Source organism: Zea mays, chromosome 3 (assembly GCF_902167145.1).
Source record: "Zea mays cultivar B73 chromosome 3, Zm-B73-REFERENCE-NAM-5.0, whole genome shotgun sequence".
Taxonomy (NCBI): domain Eukaryota; kingdom Viridiplantae; phylum Streptophyta; class Magnoliopsida; order Poales; family Poaceae; genus Zea; species Zea mays.
The window spans coordinates 131,106,989-131,128,370 of record NC_050098.1 but is presented as its reverse complement, the minus strand read 5'-3'; the positions used below and the strand labels follow the sequence as shown (position 1 = coordinate 131,128,370).

The 21,382-nt window shown below is 44.9% G+C and overlaps 1 pseudogene; it reads right to left on the bottom strand.

Annotated features, from left to right (window-relative positions):
* Window positions 1-703: 703 nt before the first annotated feature.
* On the bottom strand, window positions 704-4,765 carry LOC109945280 (uncharacterized; annotated as a pseudogene).
* Between the last annotated feature and the right edge of the window lie 16,617 nt (window positions 4,766-21,382).

Here is a 21,382-nt window from a genome sequence, read left to right as displayed (position 1 = left end):
TGACTTCTGCGCAGTCTTCAGTATTTTGACAATAACTTCTTCTAGGAATCTTCAAATGACGTGGGACTGGTTGCATTGGAAAGCTAACTTGATAAGCTTTCTCACCATATATAGCATGCTTAATGAAACTTCGTAGAATGATGCAGTTTAATACGAAAACTTGGTCATCAAGCTGACTGTTGACCTTAGAAGCATTGGAAACTAGACTTCAAGAGCTTTCCAAAAAGTACTTATGGGCCTTCATAGCTTTTGGGAATCAAAAGATATGACTGTTTCTTCTGGACGGTTCTGTTGCGCTGGACTGACTCAGATATAACTCTTCTTGCTGATTCGCTCTTGATATGTTTTGTCCTTCCTCTTTGGTGAACCTAAGTAATATCAACATACACGACTTAGGTAGCATAAAATTCTCATTAGTGTTTAAATGAAATTCATAAAGTGGCGCGTGCACCTCTTGCTGTAGCTTCTTAGCTCGGCTACGTGTAATTGGTCCATCAAAGACTTGGGTTGGTGATGATGTTGGTTGTACTTGAGTTGATGTAGTATGACTTGGGGGTTGTAACATGTTGCTTAATGGCGTGGTCATATCATCCTCCTCCACTTGAAAAGGAGTCGTCCTCGACTCTGAAATGTCTTCGCTTGTATATGGTAAGAGGTCAGCAACATTGAACGTGTTGCTCACGCCATAGCTTGGTGGAAGATCTATCTTGTATGCATTATCATTGATCTTGGCAAGAACACGAAATGGACCATCCCCTCGTGGCATCAATTTGGATTTGCGCTGATCAGGAAAACGCTCCTTGCGCAAGTGAATCCAAACCAAGTCCCCCGGCTCAAATAACACTTTCTTCCTATGCTTGTTCATACTTGCAGCCTTGCGCACTGCTTTGAGCTCAATTGCTTCCTTGGTCTTCTCATGTATCTTTTTTATATATGCAGCACGCTTGGAAGCTTCCATATTGGTTCTTTCCTGCAATGGAAGGGGCAACAAATCTATGGGAGCAATAGGTTTAAACCCATATACAATTTCGAAGGGGCATAAATTAGTTGTAGAATGTACTGCCCTATTATAAGCAAACTCCACGTGTGGCAAACATTCCTCCCAATCCTTCAAGTTCTTCTTTACCATTGTTCACAGCAGCATTGACAATGTACGATTCACCACTTCAGTTTGGCCATCAGTTTGGGGGTGGCATGTGGTGGAGAACAAAAGTTTAGTCCCAAGCTTTGCCCACAATGTTTTCCAAAAATAGCTCACAAACTTCACATCACGGTCAGATACGATGGTCTTGGTCACTCCATGTAGTCTCACGATTTCTCTGAAAAACAAATTAGCAACATGTGAAGCATCGTCGCTCTTGTTGCATGGAATGAAATGAGCCATTTTTGAAAATCTATCAACCACAACAAAAATAGAATCTCTCTTTTTTCGAGTCATCGGCAGTCCTAAAACAAAATCCATGCTTATGTCTTCCCAAGGAATTTTAGGAGCGGGTAAAGGAGTATATAAACCATGAGGGTTCAATTTTGACTTAGCTTTGTGACAGGTGACACAATGCTCCACAAATCTGATGACGTCTCTCCTCATCTTGGGCCAATAGAAATGATCACTGAGCATTTCAAAAGTCTTCTTTTGTCCAAAATGACCTGTTAGACCGCCTTCATGTGACTCCTGCAATAAAAGCAATCTAACCGAAGAATTTGGTACACAAAGTTTGTTAGCTCTAAACAAAAATCCATCATGTATATGATATTTTTCCCAACCTTTTCCATCTTTACAATGATTGTATGGTTCTGAAAATTCAGGATCATCATTACACATTTCTTTCAAATTTTCAAGACCCAAAACTTTTACCTCTAGTTGATTCAACAACACATTCCTTCGAGACAAGGCATCAGCGACCACATTGTCCTTACCTTTCTTATATTTCACAATGTATGGAAATGTTTCGATAAACTCAACCCATTTGGCATGGCGACGGTTTAGTTTGGCTTGCCCTTTCAAATACTTCAAAGCTTCATGATCGGAATGAATAACAAACTCTTTTGGCCATAAGTAGTGCTGCCATGTTTCAAGCGCTCGGACCAAAGCATACAATTCTTTGTCATACACAGAATAATTTAATTGAGCACCTCCCAATTTTTCACTAAAATATGCTATAGGTTTTCCTTGTTGCATTAAAACTCCTCCTATCCCAATCCCACTAGCATCACATTCTACTTCAAAAGTTTTAGTGAAATCAGGAAGAATAAGTACAGGTGCTTCAGTCAAACGTTTCTTCAATTCTTGAAAAGCATCTTCTTGTGAGTTTCCCCATTTAAATTCAACACCTTTCTTTGTCAATTCATTTAAAGGAGAAGCGATGGTACTGAAATCTCGCACAAATCTTCTATAAAAACCAGCAAGACCATGAAAACTTCTTACTTGACTTACATTCGTTGGAGCTGGCCAATCCTTGATGGCTTTCACCTTGGATTCATCCACCTCTATTCCCTTTGCTGAAACAACAAAGCCAAGAAACACAACATGGTCTGTGCAAAAACTGCACTTCTCAAGATTAGCAAATAATTTCTCCTTTCTAAGCTCATCTAAAACTTGTCGAATGTGTTTCACATGTTCATTAAAAGACTTGCTGTAAATTAGAATATCATCGAAGTAGACAACAACAAATTTTCCAATGAAAGTTCTTAAGACATGGTTCATTAATCTCATAAAAGTACTAGGAGCATTAGTCAACCCAAAGGGCATTACTAACCATTCATACAACCCAAATTTTGTTTTAAATGCAGTCTTCCATTCATCTCCAGTTTTCATTCTTATTTGATGGTATCCACTTCTCAAATCAATTTTAGTAAAAATTGTGGAACCACTTAATTCATCAAGCATATCATCTAGTCGTGGAATAGGATGGCGATAGCGAACGGTAATATTACTTATAGCTCTACAATCAACACACATCCTCCAAGATCCATCTTTCTTAGGTACTAAAATCACAGGAACAGCACAAGGGCTTAAGCTTTCACGAACAAAACCTTTATCAAGAAGTTCTTGTACTTGCCTTTGTATTTCCTTAGTTTCTTCAGGATTGGTTCGATATGGTGGACGGTTAGGAAGTGCAGCCCCTGGAATAAGATCGATTTGATGCTCAATCCCTCGAATTGGAGGTAGTCCAGCCGGTGTTTCTTGTGGAAACACGTCTTCAAAGTCCTGCAAAAGATCAGCCACAACACTAGGAAGAGATGTTATGTCGTTAGGAGAAATCAAAACATCTTTGTTCACAAGTACAAAGAGCACTTGATATGGGTTGTTCCTCACTTCTCTCAGCTCAGATTTTGTGGCTAGCATAACTAGATGTTCTCCCTCTTCCTTCTTTTTATCTTTGGAATTTGGCTTGTAGCACTCACTCACCGAATTGTGGATGGCACTCAATTTCTTTTGCTCTTCTCCTCCTATACTTGCTGCACTAATTTCAGTTTTCTTTTGTAAATGTTCAGCCATGATTTGTTGAGGGGTCATAGGCTTGAGTACAAACTTTCTCCCTTTCAGATCTAGCGTGTATTGATTTGTTCTTCCACAATGCTAAGAATATCGGTCATATTGCCAAGGTCTTCCTAGCAGCATGTGACACACAGACATGGGTGCAACATCGCACTCCACTGTGTCAACATACTCTCCAATCTTGAACAGAACTTTCACCTTATAACCAATCTTGATATCTCCCGATTCATTCAGCCATTGGACATGATATGGATGAGGGTGTCGCTGCAACTTCAAACCAAGCTTTTCAACCATCTCACGACTTGCAAGATTATGGCAGCTCCCTCCATCAATAATCACCTTTACTACTTTGTCTTGCACTTTGGCTCGCGTTTGAAAAAGATTATGTCGTTGTCCAATTTCAGCTTCTTTCATTTGAACACTCAAGATTTGTGTAACCACAAGAGTAGTACCACGCTCAAATTCACATCCCGTATGTTCTTCAGATTTATCAATGTCATCTTCATTTCCTGCTTCAGCTTCCTCTTCACTCGCTAATGTATATTCTCCATCATCAGTCACAAGGATCACACGATTATTTGGACACTCCTTTATGACATGACCACGACCTCCACACTTGAAACACTAAATACCACTACTCTTGGCTGTTGAACCCACTGATGTTGAAGTGGAGGCTGCTGGTTTATAACTCGTGTTTGGAGCAGCACCATTCTTTCCACTAGAATTGCCTTGAATATTGGATCGCAAGCCCCCAGTTGAACCTTTTGTCACTGAGGATGCAGCAGTAAACCTTGAGATCGATTTGCTTCCTCCAGTCATGGTTCGTGCACCATATGACAAGGGCTTGCTGTTCTTAGCATCTTGTTGCAGCTGGCGTTCAGCTTTGGTGGCTTGATGTACCAAATCAATAAGACTTTGGTACGGCTGAAACTCAACAATACGCTGAATGTTGCGGTGTAACCCAGACATGAAACGTGCAATGGTTTGCTCTTCGTCTTCATACACATTGGCTCTAATCATGGCCTTCTCCATCTCCTTATAGTACTCCTCAACAGAGAAACTTCCTTGCCTCAAATTCTGCAATTTATCAAAAAGATCACGCCGATAATGCTTCGGCACAAAACGAATTCTCATTTCTCGCTTCATCTCTTGCCAAGTAATAATAGGGTCCTCTCCATCTTCTTCACGATCACGAAGAAGTTGCTCCCACCAAATCAGAGCATATCCTTCAAACTCAAGAGATGCCATTGCAAGTTTCTTCTCCTCTGAATAATTATGTAGACGGAAGATTTTCTCCACTTTCAATTCCCATGTGAAATAATCTTCAGGATCAGATCTACCATCAAATTTTGGCATGGTAAACTTAAGTTTCCCAAATCTCTCTTCTTGGTTGACACCTCTATGATGACGACGACCATAGCGATGTTGAGACTGATCATCCCCAAATTCAGATTCTTCATTGTCATTATTTCTTCGATTCCGGCCTCTTCCTCTACCATATGTAGCACCTTGATTTCTCCTCCCATGTTCACTTGCTCTTCTAGAATAATTTCCTTCATCTTCTTCCCCATCTTCATCATGGTTTCTTACACCGTCGGGGAGTCGACGACGACCTCTGATTTCAGCCATAAGTGTCTGAAGATCTTGTGCCAATAGATCTTGCTTGGCTTCTATGCTTTGTTTGAGCTCATTGAATTGTATCAGGGTGACACATTCTTCAATCTCAACGTTGGGATCCATCTTCCTGCGAAGTTAGTGGCAACAAGGCAACAAATATAGGTGGAATATGAAGCTATATAGAATCTCACAACCTCACCACTCTTACCAACCAAAGCTCTTATGAGTTCCCTGCGGGTTGCAAGAAAATGTGTGGTGGTAACAAGAAAGTGGTGGTTAAGCGAATACAAGACCAGAGTACCGATTACGATGGCTTATATGTGGAGCTTGGTGGGGATTAATAAACAAGGGATACAATCTGAATTCTAGTTGTTAAGTTAAATAACCATCCGACTAGAAGTTCCCTGCCTAGTGCTGACCACAAGATACGAGTGATGTAAATAGATCAAACACACGCGTAAGAAATTTCAGATTTGATGCAGACAAGGAGTATGATTGAAATGCAAGTGTTGCAATCAGATCCAACCAAAATTTTGCACCAAATGACAATAGCAAACTGGTTGAACAACTTGATAAAATTTTCAGCACTTGTGCACATAAACAAACTGATTGTTCTACTTTTCTTTCACAATCTTGTTCAACACTTTTCTTTGGTACTTTTCTTTCTTCTCTTTTTTTTGATACTCCTTTTTTTATAGAACTAAACACAGAGATCTGATATGATATTGCACACTTTATAATACTTAACAAAGAACTCAACCAGCAGCTATAACTTAAATAGGATCAAAGTTAACGCGAAGGAAATGATGAGAGTTTTCAGATTTTTCTTTTTGTGGATATTTTCAGATATATATAAGAGGCTCAAAGGGAATACAAAGGATAGAGTGACTAGCAACTAAACAAAGACTCTAAGGACGGAAACTTAACAAAACTCACTGTAATAACAGATTGAAACAAAGGGCTATGACAAAAATATTTTATGGCTTTTTGGTGGATAGGACGAACACAAAATATATGTAGCTAAGGGTAAAGAGTCCTACCGTGGCAACTGAGGCTTTGATACCAGATGATGTGTCACGATGCCCGATCTTCACGACGTAGGATCAATCTTCAGATAACTAGCTTCAAAGAAGCCAAGATAACTTGCTGTAAGCAGCAATAACTAGTGCAACCTGACAAATAAAACTCGAAGCCAACCACCGTCTTTAACCGGCAGCCTGAATCGAGGATTCGCCCAACCACACTCTCAAAGAACCAACCAACACAACCTACAATCAATCGAGGAGACCTCGAAGGGAGTAGGAGCACCAATTGGGAGCGGATGAAGCCGCCGCTTCTGCAATCCCGCGAAGGAATTCATAAGAGCAAAGGGGTAGAGATCACTCTCAATATTTGTTAGCACACAGCTGAACAAAGGGGTTCTGTTTTAGATTATCATAAGCTGCCTTACATCATAGACATAGGGGGGTATTTATACTAGTAACAACCAGCCTTAGCGAGGTATAAACACAAAACAAAAGTATTTTCACGAGCTAATGTGAAGGGGCCTCTTCGGAGATCTGCAGAGTTGATTTCCGTGTGGCTGTTTGACTTCTGCGCAGTCTTCAGTATTTTGACAATAACTTCTTCTAGGAATCTTCAAATAACGTGGGACTGGTTGCATTGGAAAGCTAACTTGATAAGCTTTCTCACCATATATAGCATGCTTAATGAAACTTCGTAGAATGATGCAGTTTAATACGAAAACTTGGTCATCAAGCTGACTGTTGACCTTCTGACCAGTCGGCACTAAAGTAGGTCGGCTGCCTTTCTGGTAGATGTGGTTAAGTCGGCTTTAGAAGCATTGGAATCTAGACTTCAAGAGCTTTCCAAAAAGTACTTATGGGCCTTCATAGCTTTTGGGAATCAAAAGATATGACTGTTTCTTCTGGACGGTTCTGTTGCGCTAGACTGACTCGGATATAGCTCTTCTTGCTGATTCGCTCTTGATATGTTTTGTCCTTCCTCTTTGGTGAACCTAAGTAATGTCAACATACACGACTTAGGTAGCATAAAATTCTCATTAGTGTTTAAATGAAATTCATAAAGTAGCGCGTGCACCTCTTGCTGTAGCTTCTTAGCTCGGCTACGTGTAATTGGTCCATCAAAGACTTGGGTTGGTGATGATGTTGGTTGTACTTGAGTTGATGTAGTATGACTTGGGGGTTGTTACATGTTGCTTAATGGCGTGGTCATATCACAGTCTCATTAGCTGCGAGAAGCAGACGATTCGGATCGAGTTTTTAACCTTGCAAGGTAAACCTAAACACACTACATGTAGGGGCACTACATCCCCACACACGTCAGCCGTCCCCATTGATTCCCCGTTCGCGGCCAAGACTCACTGCCTTGGCATACAATTCTCCACTAACCTCGGCTGCCGCCGTGCAGTGACCGCACTTGTACCCACCATAGCTAGCATGGGAGACCCAGTCTCAAGACGAGCGAGGGGTAAAGTACGCGCCCAGCTTCACTCAGGTACTAGGTTTACCGGTTACCATATTTCCCGACATGTGTTTAGTACTTTCAAATGCTTGACTCAGGTATCCACACATTAATCCTTAACCTTTTCCCTTCTCATGGACAAGGCATCCACCCTAGATCCAAGTCCATAGACCATCATAGATCCCGTTATCAAGATGAATACAATCAATTCTTGACCTCGTGCGAGTGCTAGAAAAATCACTCGACTTCTACAGAGATCCTAATCAGCAAAGCAGCTACTCGACCTAACATACTAGTATCCATCTCAAAAAGGAATCCTGAATTCATGCAACTAAGGGTTTCAAGCAACTCCTACACTTAAGTGCACATTACAAGCCTAGAAACATTAAGTGTAGTAAAGTAGCATATATAAATTGGTTATGCATAAAACCGGGGCTTGCCTTCAATTGCTGGGGCTGCGGGGAGATCCTCGATGGCAGGATCGGGAGCTGGCTCCTAATCTTCCTCGTGGACAGCTCCTTGCTTAGGAATGAGCATGTACTCTCCGTCAGCGAGGTTGCAATCTAATGAATGCAATGAATAAGATATATGTATGGCATGATATGCAATTTTAGAAATTAAAATTGTATGGTGAATGACTAAATAAATAAGGTAGAGCTTAATCTTGCTACTAGAGGTTTCTGTGGTATACTTAGTAAATTAAGGTCAAGTTTGATTACTGAATGGTCAGACTATTTTTAGTGTTCCTCTGATTTTCCTTTTCATGTCTTAGTGAAGCTTTAATAAGATTCCTAGCTGAATTCATTGGGGTGAGATTTATTCATCTTTCTGATTTATCTCTCCCTTTCCTTTTTCTTTTATGCTCTTAAGGTGGGTTTGAACTACAAGCTAGTTTTATACATTTCCAAAACTTCTGCAAAAATTATAGTGGATTCTCACTGGTGTATAACTCTCTGTCTCAAAAATTGGGGCTTAAAAAGTGAAGGGTTCTCTCTATACAAAATTATCAAGTTTTAGGGCAGAGGGGGTGCTTTGAACTACAACTCTCCTTTAACAGTAGGTTATTCTCTAAGGCTTATGTTTGCTGTCATCTTGGGATAATAACATGACTTTGTACCAAATTTTAGCCACTAATACTTATTGGTTATTTTGCTATGATTTTCTAAAGATTTTGGCTAATGGGGTGCTTTCTACTACCACTATACTTGAAAAATATCAAACAACAGATTTCTAATTTTTCCTATCTTCTTCTTTGTGCAAGAGCAATCATTCTAGAATTTGACAACTTTTTGCTTAAGGGCAAGGGTGGTAGAAATTCATGGAATATATGGCCTTTTTCATGGGGTAGGGTTAATGGGTGTTACCTCATACTTTTGAATAGGTTTTGTATTTTCCTCTGGTGTTCTACTTTATTAATAGCTGGGTAAAAATTAAATTGCCTATTGTTGCATAAGTTTAGATTTTTATTAGGATTTAATTAGAATATGGCAAAAATCAAGTTTTAATTGTTCATCCCACTTATGATGATGGGATGTGGTGTTTATTATTTTTGTAGTGGTGTTCTAGTAGTTAGGAGTCTACTGAATTTTCCTTACCAATTTTGAAATGGTCCTTATATTTTTAAGTATGGCCTTTCTGGATTTATTGGTGCCTAATAAATAAATAAACCTTGGATTTGTTCTGGACTAGGTTTCTTTGTATTTTTCCTAGGTTCCTCATTATTTAAGTAGACTAGGAAAAATATGTTTATCCTCTATTCATTATTTTCTATTGCTTTTCTTAATTTCTTAAGTTTTGGACAGATATGGTCTTTAATAGCAAAACTTGGGTTAAACTTGTATACTGGGGGGCTCAGTATTTTTAAATAGTGCCTAAGATGGGTTTGTAGTTCTACAAATTTTCTTAAGTCTAGCATAGGAGTATTTCTATTTTTCTTCATTTAAATAAGGTTTGGGCAGTTTCCTTATTTAACTCCAAACTCTAAAATTTAATACAGAAAGCATAGGGTTCAGTATTTTTGTTCAATAGTTCATTTTATTTGGAATCTAGCAAAATTGTTTTGACTAAATATGGTTAAATATTTCTCAAGATATGAATTTCCTAAGTTCTCTGCTCATTTAAAAAGAATAAACAGAAATGGTTAAAGGAAAAAGGTTTCACATCAGAGTCCCTGGTGAAGGTTTCTAAGTTTTCTTGCAGACGAGTCCTCGGGTTACTATTCACATGAGTCTCTGACTAAGCAGAAAACTCCCTAAGGTTCCGCTAAATCAATCCCGCTGTCCTTCCCATAATGAAACAGTAGCCGCGGCGAAGGAAAGGGCGGAGGGGCTTACCGGCGGCGAGATTGCTCCGGTGAAGTGGTCGAGGGTGTAGGGGAGGTCTTGACGGTCACGTCGACGTGCGGATCGTCTCCAGGGATGGTCGGAGCAGGTCGGTCCACGCGCGCAGGCGGGGGAGCTCGTCGGCGGCGAGGGCTCCGGCCTAACCAAGGCAGTAAAGTTCAATTGAATTGGTCAGTGAGCTCCACTAGAGGTCAAGGAAGACATGGGTGCGAGGAATTGGAGAATGGCTCATCGGATTGCTCGGTCTACGCATGGCTGTGGGTGACCGAAGTCCGGCGATGATGATTTTTGCAGTCCCTGTGAGACGGGGCCTCGATTCTTGCTTGGAGAAGCTTCACAGCTCTTCGGGGAAGCTGTCCAAGGGCTCGGTTGAGGCTGAAGGTCTCTGGAAAAGGCTGGCCATGGTGGCCGGCGCTCGGGTGGCTCGGGCGGTTGGCGCAGAGCTTGCTGGAGCTAAGGGTGGTGTCTGGCCAGCGAGGGTGAGTGCGGAGTGAGGTGAGGCGCGTCTGGGGTGGTCTTAAAGGCGTCGGCGAGCATGGTCGAGGGGTGGCTCTGACACACGCTCAGAGTGTGCGCGGGCGAGCGCCAGTGCGCGCTCTGGCGCCTGGGCACGACGTTGAGCACGAGGCAGCGCAGAGAGAGGTCATGTTCAAGCGCGGATTGGCTCCAAATCTTTGCGATTATAGCCATGACCCCGTTGAGAGATCTCTTCCCCTGACATTCCTTTGTCGTTTGTGTGTGGAGGCTTATGGGTTTCGCTGACTGGATCAAGAGATATGGAGGGATGAAGTTGGGTTTGTCTCACTGCTGAACTCCAAGAGACAATCCCAGGTTTGATGTGTCTAGGGCACGCATCTCGATGCCATCTTCACACACGTTGCAAAGGGGTTAGTTAAGAACAAATTTGTCAATGGGGACTTAAGGATTTGAGCTAGGGATTAAGGTGAACGCTCAAGTTCTAGGTGAAGGCTGAAATTCAGAAATCTGAATTTCAGATTCCCCCTAGAGAGCTTCCACTTGGAGGGCCTTTTTTGGGTTTTTAATAAACTATTTTGGCCAAACTTTTATAACAATTATTGTAGTTTAGTTAGTGTATTTCAACTTTAACAATTGGCCTAAGCCATGATTCCATGTTTTCATGGTCCTATTTACCCATTTCTTCCTTTCTACTTAAGTGGCTCAATTAGGTTTGTTCTAGGGTTTTAGCAAATTCTTTCCCTTTTTTTGAATGCACCATATGATTTAGGCATGATCCTTAAGATAAAAGGCTTAGTGGAACTTTTATTCTCAAGTTGATTGGTGTCTTTTGCCCAAATTGGTTCACATGAAATAATGGTTCTTGACTTAGCACTGAGAAGGACTTTGAGAATTACTGGGGTGTTACAAAATCTCAGCAAGCAACACCCTGGATTCGGCTACCTCTGAGCTAGTGGGGGACTCTATCCAGTTGGGCGTGCAAACGTCGGGCTGCCTCCCTGACCGAGGGGGAGGGACTTGTTGTGATTCTCCATGGTAAATCACTCAAGGCGCCATCCTTTAATGCTATCCTTGAGAGGGATGTAAAGACACTCCACTTTCCTCCCCCGGCGAAGCTCCAAACTGGCACCACCGACAAGTTGATGTTGTCCCCCGGCCATACTGGGCCGACAGTGGTAAAGATACCTCCAGAGCCCAAAATGGGGAAGAATTCCAAGAAAGGCCTCGCAAAGGTGCACAAAAATGGCAATTTGAAGAATAGAGTTGGGATTTAAATGTGTAAGATTCAAATCGTAGAAATCAAGGAGGTCACGAAAAAATGGAGAAACAGGCAGGGCAAGTCCTCGGATGAGGAAAGGCACAAAAACGACGGCTTCGTGGGTGTCCTCTGTCGGAACAGTCACCCCGCGCTAGAATCGCCAAGAACACAGCTCTTTCAGCGGCAAAACCCCAGTTTCCACAAGATGCAAGAGATCGAACTCAGAAATAACATACATGTGGTTACCTGCAAATGGAAGCTGGCTATAGGGATCAATGGGTGGAATGATTGGAACAGCAGCGCTCTGTCTCTTCCTCTTGGGGGCCATCGCAATCTCTCGGGCGGAGTGGGCAGGCTCAGGAATTCAGAAAACAGAGAAGCGGCGGAGGAGAAAAGTGAGATTTAGGGTTCGGAACTCAAGAAGACACGTCGGCATGAGTATAAGTTAGCTCCATAAGTCAGGCATTACCTCTAAAATGCCAGATCATAACTTGAAAAAGTAAGAATCACATTCGTCACTCGGGCATTACCTCTAAAATGTCGGCAAGCCTCTCAAGCACACGAGCAAAAAGCATGCAACATGGTTAAGTGAAATAACTGCGTTCTTCATTCATAAAAGGGGGTTTTCAACACAAACTTGAAGCCGACTCATTATGAGTCGGCCTCTTCTACCCCTGGTCATTACATTACATTACATTACTCTACTACTTACACTATGCTATACTAATACTACTCTAATCCACTACTACTTACTACTACTTATTGCTACTACTACTGCTATCTATATTAATATTTAAGCTACCGGCATTATGCCACTGGCCTTGCCGCTGCCGCTGTCGCCCTTGCTGCCGTCGTCGTCGCCCTTGCTGTCGTCGTCGTCACCGTCGCCCTTGCCGCCGTCGCTGTTGCCCTTGCCATCGTCGTCACCCTCGCCGCTGCCACCACCCTTGTCGTCGTCGTCGCCGCTGCTGCCGTCACCATCGCTGTTGCTCCACTCCTCGGAGGAGTCAGAGGAGTCCACCTCTTCCAAGGAGACCTCCTCTGAATCATCCGATCCACCGAGCCCGGTGCGCTCGATGGAGCGCCAGTACGCTCGGACCACGGTGGACAACCCCATGGAGTCATCCGAATCCTCGGACGATGCCACTGGAGAAGCAGGAGTGGGCGATTGATCATACTCGGAGGAGGCCTCCTTCGAATATTCCGAGTTGCCAAAGTCCTTCGAAGGAGGACTTGGGGCGCATTTGTGTTTGCCATCGGCACGGCGAGGCCAGCCTCTGCCCCTCCTACCCCTGCCCATGGTCGGTTGGAAAGGGAGGGAGTGAAGAAGAAGAAGAAAGAAGCAAGTGATCAAAGAACAAGTGAAGAGAACAGTCAGGGTAAGCGGGCTATTTATAGAGGCTGGGGGTGACCATCCACTTCCTACCCCGTTTGCCGAACAGTCGCAAGAATTCAATAAGCAATTCAAGCTGCCTGGAAATGAGTCACGCAACAGGCGTCGCTTCGCGTAGCATGGCACCGGTTGGACCTTAGTCAACTGCTTAGGCAAATGATTACACCTCTCCGTCACATCAAGTTACTACTCTAGGACATCGCAATAAACACTCTGCGCACCAAGACACCCCTTGGGCACACCCATTGGGTGTCTCGCCTAGATTTTCAAAGATTTTCTGAAGAAGTGATATCCACAAAATATACGCAATGAATGTACCACGACAAAAGGAGGAGATCAGCTGAGATGGAAGGAAGTCCAAATGTGGCTACTAAAGCATATGTCTAATCAACAGAAGCATTGAAGCACAGAGCAGGGTGATGTCCAGCTGAGACTCATCTGCCTCAACTAGCCAGACATCCAATCTGTCACCGATCAAATTGATTTCAGATCTAACAAGGCATGGACAGATGGCATCGTCTGGATATTCAGAAAAGACGGATTTCAAAAGCATAAGATGAAGACATTTGAATGGATTATTTCTAAAATCCACTCAAAGATTGGGGGCTACACCCATTGGGTGCACCTTTGGTGCACCCAATAGATCTACAGTACCTTGAAGATAAAATGCTGATTTCAAAAGCATAAGATGAAGACCTTTGAATGGATTATTTCTAAAATCCACTTGAAGCTTGGGGGCTACACCCAATAGATCTATAGTACCTTGAAGTCAAAATGCCGATTTCAAAAGCATAAGATGAAGACCTTTGAATGGATTATTTCTAAAATCCACTCAAAGCTCGGGGGCTACACCGGTGCACCCAATGGATCTACAGTCCTTTGAAGATAAAGATGATGATTTCAAAAGCATAAGATGAAGACCTTTGAATGGATTATTTCTAAAATCCCCTCAAAGCTCGGGGGCTACACCCAACCGCATAACAGAAATCAGGCCATATAAGAAACCCATAGGCCGGACCGAGAATCTTTGGGCCAATTATTTCAAAATCAACTCAAAGATTGGGGGCTTGTGGGGGACAGATATCCCCCGGGTCCACTAGAAGGCGAAAGATCCTTGAGCGGGGCCTTGGGCCAATTACCCCGCAAGGCCATCTCTTCGTGGGTCGGGCAAAAACTACTGATGGAATGGGCCGGTCCAAGGAGGCGATGGACTTGAGCCCAGATGGTCCGTCGAATCGTGTGCTACCACAAGAAACCGCCCGATTTTCCCGCGCCGGGCACCCTCTAATGTCGGGTGGATCAGGGATGAGTCGGCGTGATTTTCGAGAGATTGGTTCAGTCGATTCACTATTAGTTAGGAGATATGTGATCATCATGTGCGTATGGAGTGCCCCACGGTTGTAACACCCAAAATCTTACTTTGAAAGTTTAGTAAAAGTTCTCCAAAGATTTTGATATTAGAATGCCTCACAATAAAATTTTCGTACATTTGAAACAACATCACCTAAAACAAACACGTTCCTAATAAAAGAATCTCTATATGAATTTGTTACCCCTTGGTTGAAATGAATATTTATAATTATTCTCTAAAGAATTTTATATTAGAGATTACATTTCTTAAAATACCCATTCTATGTGTTAGTGTGTATGAATTTTATATTTGAAAGCATTTGATTAAATAATATAATTAATTAATTAAACAAATTATATTCATGCTGGAGTTCTTGAACTGTGCATTCTAAATAAATTTGTAATTTAAAACTGCATTTGAATTGATTTGGGAATGGAAAATAGAGAACAAAAAAAATAAAAAAAAGGAAGAAGAAAGATCTCCTTGCGCCTGGGCCGTAATGCACCCCGCCGTCTCAATTTCCCACTCCGCACCAGCCCCAAAACCCTAGCCGCCAGCTCCAGTTTCTTCTATTGTGCACGGGTCCCGCTGGTCGGCTTCACAGGGCACAAGCACGCATCCTTCTTCAGTCACTTACCGGTGGGCCATCCCCGTACGTATCTCCTTCCTTTGCTCGCTGCTGCCAACTAACGAATGCCGCGATTTCTACTCCGCGTTGCGGACTCGATGCGAACTGAAGCGCGTGGAAATCGCGCAGGCCGTTCATCGGACTCCGCTGTGGGTGTATAAATACGCACGCGCTCACCACGATCTCTTCACCGAGGGCTCCATTGATTCCGCGGGTGGGTGTGCGGGGAAAGATTGAACCGGTCTACCGCGGTCGCTAGAACGGCAGAGGGAAAATCTAGGTGCGCCGCCATAGCCCTGTCTCTGCTCGTCCGAAGTGGCTCGACGGGGGTTACCCGCGTGTAGCCCATGGTCGTTCCAATTCCTCGCCATACTCCACCCCGCGCCACATGCTGCTGGATTGCATTGTCTGCATCATGGGCGCTTTCGAGTCCGCGTGCGTTCGACGGCCTTCTGTCGCCTCCACCGCCGGTACGATCAGGTCTCTGCTATTCGCCTCTTCCTCCACATCGCGTAGAGCCTATCCATGGTAGAAATCGTGCCCCCGTGTGCTTGAGAGAGGTCGGGATGGTTGTTTGGGGCACCGGTGTTGCTCTGCCGCTCGGTATCTGGCGCCGTCGCCGTTTCTGGTTAGTCAGAGGTTGAAGAAGCGCTCTGGCCATCTGATCTGATGTGGACGGGAGAGATTAGATCGCGCCAGTTAGAATTGTGGCCGTTGATCGATGGATGGAGGGTGCAGAAAGGTGTCAATTCGTGGCTGCCTCACAGCTGTTGATCTCTGGATCGTCGATCTCCGTCGCCTACCGGTTCATAAAGCGCCCAGATCTAATCTGCACCATTGGATATAATCTAGGCGGTTCGCGTTCACCCGTACCCCTTTGGCTTGAGACAATTGCAAAAGAGACCCTGGGGTTTTACCTATTCAACCCGTCGTCCTGATACGCGTAAAGGAAGTATAAAACAGGCCCAGAATTTTACGCAGAGCACCCTAGGCTTAGTTAAAATAGTGTCCACAGTCCAGAATCCTTGGGAAACTCAGAATTTATTTAGAAAAAGGATTTTTAGTGCAAAAATAAATCTAGGAATTTGCTTAATTCATATTAAATTCATTTTAACTCCAAATTAATTTATTCCAAAGACATTATATTTGTTTTAATATTGACTACCACTTAGTACCTCTGTTTAGCCATGAAACTTGAATTAAAATTGTTCATTTGAATTAATCTATTCTAGGTGCTAAATAACTTTAGAAATCCATAACTTAAAATCTATAATTCCAAAATTAATAATTCCTGTTCCTGTGATCTCATTTCAATATGTAGATGATCAATATATATTTTTCATATATGTTTGGTGTAATGTTAATTTTGCCTATACCATGTATGTATGTATTGCTACGTTTAGCAGTGAGGACACGTGTCACCTGAAGATCATCCTGGTACCTGGAATCTCGAGTCCCAGGCAAGTTGTGCCCTTGACCACTTTTTACCCAATAATGTTCTTTAATATCATTTATTCATGCATAGGTTAATTTTGATGGGATCCAATAGGTTACCCTAGATTGTTTATCTCATTACCTTGTTTACCCCTGAATCACTTGGGTAGTTTGCTATTGCTTTACATGGATTTGGGATAATTATTTATCATATCTATGTTCCAGTTATTTTGTTATTCTATTTATGTTCATGTCAAGATCATTAATGTTAATTGGAACATAGAGCTTAACTTGAGAAACACGTGCCACCACAAGGGTTTATGGACGCCCTTGGCTGATTAATTAGGAAAGCTAGTGGAGGACTACCTTACCCGAAAGGGGCAAGGGCAGTAGGGGAGTGGTCAGTGTAGGGAGGTCCTTGTATAAACTGTAGCGGGTTTTGCTGCGATGGCGGTCAGGCAAGAACCCTGCATTGGAGCTTCCTATAAACTGTAGTGGGTTTTCTGAAGCTAGTGGAACTTTGTAAAGGCCTCGTAGTGTTACCCTGCCTCGCCTCCTCGGTAGAGGTGTATGGGAAGTCGCGATCCCTTGGCAGATGGGTAACATGACTTGTGGGTAAAGGGTACCACCTCTGCAGAGTGTAAAACTGGTATACTAGCGAGCTCATGGTCATGAGCAGCTCAGGACTCTCTGATGATTAACTTATGGAACTAAATTCAATTTGTCATATGCATTGCATCGCAGGTGATGTTGTTACTTTTGTTCTACTACTTAATTGGGTTGGTATTTACTTATACTTAGTAATTGCTAATAAAATTTTGACCAAATTTAAAAGCAATGCTCAGCTCTAACCATCCTCTTTGGTAAGCCTTACACTTCACGTGAGCTCCCACCTTTGGCGAGTTCATGCACATTATTCCCCACAACTTGTTGAGCGATGAACGTATGTGAGCTCACTCTTGCTGTCTCACACCCCCCCACAGGTCAAGAACAGGTACCACAGGATGAGGCGCATGGAGGATGCTGCGATGTGTTCGTGAGAGGTCTAGGTCGTCGTCTCCCAGTCAACTTTGGGTTGCTGGACCGTTGTCTCCTTATAATGTAATAACTTATTTATTTTGTATAGAACTCCTATTATATAGTAAAGATGTGACATTCGATCCTGTGTCATGATTCATCATATGTGTGAGACTTGGTCCCAGCACACCTGGTGATTATGTTCGTGCTCGGGTCTTGGTGCCCCAAAACCCGGGTGTGACAACGGTCGTGTATATAAGGCCCAGGGGAACCCCATCATTTTCATCCGATCTATCCTATTCATCTATCTCATTAGCCTTTCTCCATCCAGGAGACACCACTTGTAATACACCGCATATACAAACCCATCCCAGGAAGTAGGATATTACGCCTCTCTATGCAGCCCGAACCTGAAGAAAATCGCTTCTCTCTCTCTCGTGCTCCTAGCACGAACCATTGAGTTACAATCAACAACACCGTCCTACCCAAAAGCACCGTAGGGGGAACCCTGGGAGTGCGGTCGGACACTAAACACCGACAGCGGGAGAACCACCATCCAAATAGTGGCGTGTTGTGCTCTCAGCACGCAATTCCGCAACCTTTTCCTGAACCTTGCCCAACTCGTCAAGGGTGTGGTCCAGCTCGGTGTTGAGCACGGTGGCCAGGTTGACCATGCTGTTCAGCCTAGGATTTCCTTCACCAACAGGCGAGACAATCACACCTCCAGCACTGCCAGTCGAGCGGCGAGGGTAGTACTTTAGGTCAAGGCCATCAGCTACCCCGCTGAACAACAATCAATACTGCGAAAGTGCACGTCGTGCTGCATCTTGCATGGCTGCCTCGGCAGTATCCCTCTTAGTGATAGAATGGTGCTCTGAGAAGGCCTCTGCACCCTGGAGATCATTGTCCGGACTGCGCACCAAGCAAGTAGCCTCCCATTGGTCCGGGTATAACCCGCAACGATGCAGGTAGACTACACAACGGTACTCGATAGACCAAGTGTGTCGGTCGAATGCCCGACGGAGCAAGGTGTCGAGAGCGTCGTGGAATGACACCCGCGAGCGGTGTCGCGGGTGATGGGTCTAGCGATCCATCCCTCAGGCTCCTGCTCCTCCAGGAGCTCCGTGTTGTGGCTCGAACTGACACAGGTGTCGTCGTCGTCTCCGTCTCCGTCAGGGTCTCCCCCAATAGTCGTGGTGCAGGGGGCATCTCTGGCTAAGGTGCAGGGGAAGGCTGCCTCCCAGACTCCAACTCCTGCTGAGGCGAGGGGGAAGAGTCCTGCTGCTCCTGCTCCTCGTGCAGGCGACGATACAGTCTCTCTAGGCATCTAGACTGACCTGGCACCGTGCGGCGCAGTGGGCGCTCCGCCAGGAGAGAAGGCAAAGAGGGGATCACTGACTTATGTGCAGTGCTTCTAATACGAGCCATCTACAAAAGACATCATAAGCACAAGAGTGAGAGTAGAACTATAAGACCAAAAAGTAAAAAAGAAAGAAAAGTGAGACAAAATTTTGTGAGATAAGTAAATAACATAGAATTGGTCAGGATGACCAACTTTTGAAATGACACTAAGGTCAAGGTAAGAGTAGGGGTCTATAGTCCTTAGGGCGACCATTCTAGTCTAGTTTAGCGGTCCTACAGTTAGCAAGGCTTTGATGCCACTTATGTCACACCCGGATTTGGAAGGTAAACCGAATGCGAACCATGTTGTTGGGGCGAAGGCGAAGACGCTACCCTTCGCTCCAGCCTTCGTCTATATCGCTGCGCCGATAGGAAGCAGAACGACCGGCGAGGTCCACCCTTCGTCTTCTACATTACAAGACGAAGGCCTACGACAACGTCGCCCCGTCCCACGTCCCCACTCGACCTTGAGGCCCACGTGGGATTCAGCCCATTGTAACAGGCCTCGCACGGAGAGGCGTGTTACGGGCCCGATTTGTAATAGCTTTTCTGTAATGACAGTCTGTAACCCTCCTTTTATAGGAATATTCCGGGGATAGACCAGGTGCCTGAGGGTACATGTGTCCTTACATTGAGACGTTGGGCACTCAGGCACCTATAATTACCCCCGTACAGTGCCCTTGAGAGGTTGGATTGACAGAGCTATTGCCACCTCGAGTTAAAACCTTGTTTACGTTGCTTTCATTCCTCCGTTGGATCAACTTGCCCAGGAGAGCAAGTTCTAACATTTGGCGCCCACCGTTCGTGCTATGAAAAAAATCACCCGCGATGGCACCCAAGAGAGCTAACTTGAAGGCAGCCCCATCCATTGACGAAGCAGCGAAGGCAGCGCTGCTGGCCGAGAAAAAGGGCAAGGCCCCTGTAGACACCACCCACCAAGAAGCCTGCGAAGACGACGCGCTCAGCAAGAGACAGCGCAATGATCAACCTACACCCGAAGGCACCCTCCGCACCTGCAGCTCCGGAGGACAACCACAACCACCCCCAGGCTTCGCTCCACTAGAGGGCGAAGACGCCACTGAGGACGGCGAAGTCATCGGCGTTTCAGCAGAGGAACAGCTACAGCTGCGAGCCCTGCGCATCAAGAGCCGCAACCTCCAGAAGCAGAAAGAGATCCTCGAGGCCAAGCGCCAACGTGTCTCCATGCAGGCCAAGGTGCGCCAGATGATATGTGATGAGGAGCAGAGGGATCAGGAGCTTGAGTAGGAGATTGCGCTCATGCAACGTGAAGGCCAACTTGATCTGCAACACGGTCCACCCCTCCAACAGCGCGCGCCAATCAGAGACCTATTCATTCCTCAGCGCGGACCCGTCATCCCGCACGCCACAGCATTCCAAGGTGTCAACTACCTTGACGAGCGGAGTCCTCTTGCGCCGCACCTGCAAGTGTCACCATGGCCCACCAACTTCAGGGCAGGGACCTACCCCAAGTACAACGGCAGCACTGACCCAGCACAGTATATCATGAGCTATCAAGTCGCTGTTGCATCATCCGGAGGGGACGACGCCACAATGGCCAAGTCATTCATCATCGCCCTCGAAGGCCCGACTCTCACCTGGTACACCAGGTTGCCCCTGTTGTCCATCAACTCCTGGAGAAGTCTCCGGGACAAATTTCTGCTCAACTTCCAAGGGTACCGCCCAGACACCGATGCCTTGGCCGAATTGTCACTCTGCAAGCAGCTGGAGAGAGAAACTCTGCGGGAGTACTACTGCAAGTTTCTAACTCTCAAGTCACAACTGCCTTCGGTTGATGACCAAATCGCCATTCACTACGCCATCAGTGGCCTTCAGGCTGGCGTCCTTTACAGCCACTGCATCAGGGATCCACCCAAGAACCCAGGAGCTGTATCAGCAGTTCGAAAAATACGCCAAATCCGAAGAGCTCCATCAGTGCAAGGTCGAGTCCCAGAGGAAACCCAAGGACCCTTTGCAGTCCAACCGAACGTGGACGAGACCTTCGCAGTCAGACTCCGGTCGGGACGGCCACAGTCAGCAGCAGGTGCACAACATCGCCAACCAACACCCCGCTGGTGAGGCCCCTCGCCGCCAAGATTATCCCCCCAGGGTCGTGGCAATGGAACTCGTGGTCGGGGCCGAGGACGGGCGCAGCAGCCACGCAGATTTTACTGCTTGTTTCATGGCGAAGACTGTGCACACCCAACAAGGGACTGCCCGGAAACGAAGGCCACCAGGGACAGGATGTCTCGGGCGCAACCAACCAACAACCCAAGAGTTTCGCGCACACATATCAACAACTCCCACAACCATACAACCATGGCCCCGCTCAACATCCACCCAACCACGCATACCAACTGTAACACCCCGGGTTCCACAAACAACCCAGAATGCTACTGAACTACACTTCTGACGTCCATATATAAAATTTCGGCAGCATCCCCTTTGCAAGATTGCATAAAT